This window comes from Galeopterus variegatus, unplaced genomic scaffold (assembly GCF_000696425.1).
Source record: "Galeopterus variegatus unplaced genomic scaffold, G_variegatus-3.0.2 Scaffold476, whole genome shotgun sequence".
In the NCBI taxonomy this organism is placed as follows: domain Eukaryota; kingdom Metazoa; phylum Chordata; class Mammalia; order Dermoptera; family Cynocephalidae; genus Galeopterus; species Galeopterus variegatus.
In genome coordinates this window covers 141,512-144,689 of record NW_007726587.1, presented here as the reverse complement: position 1 = coordinate 144,689, position 3,178 = coordinate 141,512, and the positions used below count along the sequence as shown (strand labels likewise).

Here is a 3,178-nt window from a genome sequence, read left to right as displayed (position 1 = left end):
ACCTTGCTCAGCCAGTGAGCGGCCGGTCTGTATGTGGGATCCGAACCCTCAGCGGGAGTGCAGCCACGCTCCCAAGTGGCGCAGTGTAGCAGTGCGCCACCGGGCCGGCCCTTGATCAGTTTTTTTGAAGTCCTATAGCTATTACATTTTGTTTTTAAATAAATCTTATTTTTTAAATTAGTAACATTAAAATACTACAAAGATTGGCATATATGAAAATAGGGATATGAAATCATAATTACAATGATTTTACTTCCTAAAATCTTTATTTCCTAAAGATCACAATGCCTCCTTCCTATTTCTTCTCAACATATAGTTTTTCATCTGTTTTTTAGCAATAGAGGGTGTAAGTTTTCTTATATACCTTTAGCTTTACCCTAAAGGTATATAGAAATGTTACTATTCATTCATTCCTTCATTCAGCAAATATGAATTTGAGTGCTTATTACATACGTGACAGGCCTTATGCTAGATGTTGGGTAATCAGTTGTGAGCAAAGGAAATATGATTCATGATCCTTTTTTCTTTCTAGTCTGGAGAAGAACCTCTCACTTGCTCTCTTAAAACAGTTTGGTTAACCTTCCATTTCTTGGCATTTGCTAAAAGTTTGGGAGAGTGACTTAGAAGAAGAGAGTGGAGACTGGAAGATAATTAGCAGTCTTTGTTAGCCCTTTTTCTGGACTTCATCTTCTGCATTATATGACACTGTTGACCAGTCCTTACATGTTAAGATGATCTTTTACTACTTTCATTACAGTGTTTTTTTACTTGCTTTCCTTTTCTCTTATGGTAACCCCTGTCTCCTTTGCTGATCTTTTTAACTTGTAATTGTCAGTGTTTAACTTCTAATTGTCACTGCTTTTTTGATCTAAGAAATGTATGGGTTTGACTGCTGAATCTAATAGAATGGTTCCCAAATCTACAGGATGCCTGCAAAATTGCAAAACAGAAAGTAAATATATTTTTAAACAATATGCTATATATGTTTTCAGGTAAATTACCTTTAAAGTTAATAGGTCCACTTTTTAATTTGAAAAAAGTATAATAAAAAATATTTTCTCTGTTTCTACTATTTAAAAGCTATAATGTCTTTACTATACTTTTTTCAGATTAGCAATTGGACACATAGGTTTCATTTAATGATCAAATTATACTGATTGCTTTAAATTAATAATTATAACTAAATATATACAAAATGTAATAGTGAGCTGACGACCATGTTCTCCAGGCACGATACTACCTGACGACTCTAATTTACCAATACATTGCCAGGGATTAAGGGATTAGGCAGCAACTGAAATTTTGTACTATAGTTATCATATTAATGTCTTTTGTTATTCAGCATAGGCATGCAGTAAAGATTTGATTTGAATTCACTTGAATCCTGGAAACCCTTTCAGGTAAAAGTATGTAAATCCAAATGTTATATACTGTTTATATAAACAGTTATGCACACACATACACCACCTTCCATGTTTTTACTTGGTATAGCTGAATGACAAAAATTTCCCTATTGGCTACTTACTTTGCTTTAAAGATAGAGATACATTGAATATTTACTGGGAATTAATATTGGGAAAATCAGAAATAGGTATAGTTTCTACCCTATTAAATTTTTTCTGTCATTTTATTATGAAAAATTTCAAGCATATAGAAATATTAAAAGTATAGGTCACCCACATATAACCCTGTGTACCTACCACTCATATTTAACAGTCATTAATATTTTTTCTTATTTGCTTTGTGTGTGTGTATTTACTTTTTGGCAGAACCATTTGAAAGTTATAGTCATAATGACTTTTTGACCAGAACACTTCAGCATGCTTCTCCCAGGAATAACAGCTCCTCCCGTGTAACAATAATACCATTATCACATCAAGAAAATGAAATAGAATTTCTATATATCTAATACTCAGTAAGCCTCAGATTTCCTTTAGTACCTCTAAAAAGTTCACCCCCTACCCCCATTTTGGTTCCAGTTTAAGCTCCTAGGGTCTTTGTTGCATCTGTCAGTTATGACTTGTTAACATTTCTTCTGGTCTGAAAGAGTTTTTACTCTTTTTTTTTTAGACCAGGCCAGTTTCTTAAATGTCCCACATCTGGATTTGTGTAGTTGTTTTCTCACGATGCTATTTAATTTATTCCTCTCTCTCCTATATTTCACATAAACTGGAAGTTAGGTGTTGTACTAGTCTATTTCTGATGCTTATAACAAAATACACGGAACTGGGTGATTTATAAAGAAAATGAAATTTATTGCTTACAGTTTCGGAGGCTGGGAAGTCCAAAGTCCAGGGAACACATCTGGGACAGTCTTGGTGGTGGGGACAGTGACCCAGGGGTCTCACATGGCAGAAAATGGCAGAGCAGAGAGACTAACCTCCTCATGTGCTCTCATTTTAAAGCCCTCAGAACCACGCCCTTGACCACCATTATTAACCCATTCACTATGGTATGGTCCTGCAATCTAATCATCTCTTCAAGACCCCGCCTTCCGATTACCATAATAGGATTTCTTACCCTCCCGACAGTCACAGTGGGGGTCAAGTTTCTAATACATGAAACCTGGGGGACACAATTCAAGCTTCAGTGAGTTTGGGGGGGACATTCAATCCACTACAGATGTAAAGGCTTAATTACATCAGGTTAAACATTTTTGGCAAGAGCACTTTATACAGTGATGTCAGGACAGAATTTCAGATTTTCAGATGCTAAGATCGATCAGTTGGCTAAGGTGCTAACCCTGCCAGAGCTGTCCATTGTAAAACTCCATTTTCTGTTTTTTAGTTAGCAATCTGAGAGACGATACTTGCCTGTGTGAAAATATATATATATTTTTTTCCAACAACATTTTATCTAATGTTTTTGGCATCCCTTGATGACCCTTTCCTGAGTCATGATTTCATGGGAGTGGCAAAATGGTGATTTTCCTAATTTTAAATTCCTTTCACGTTTATTAACTGGCATTCTTCTTAAAGAAGGGCTTTCCTCATCCACGTTAGATGAACTATATTATTTCCTGTAAAGGCAGGGCAAATGCCCTTTAATTACCGATTTTCAGGTTAATGATTTGTTGTAATTGTCACCTCCACTGATGGCAAGTGAATGTATTTCCCTTCATTCATTTATTTATTTGTATTCCTCTGGACTCATGGTTTTTTACAGTTCTGTATTTTAC

The 3,178-nt window shown here is 35.3% G+C and overlaps 1 protein-coding gene across 1 annotated transcript in view; it reads left to right on the top strand.

Annotated features, from left to right (window-relative positions):
* Window positions 1-3,178, top strand: part of AKAP11 (A kinase (PRKA) anchor protein 11) — a 35,533-nt gene that overhangs the window by 675 nt on the left and 31,680 nt on the right. The window lies entirely within an intron of this gene.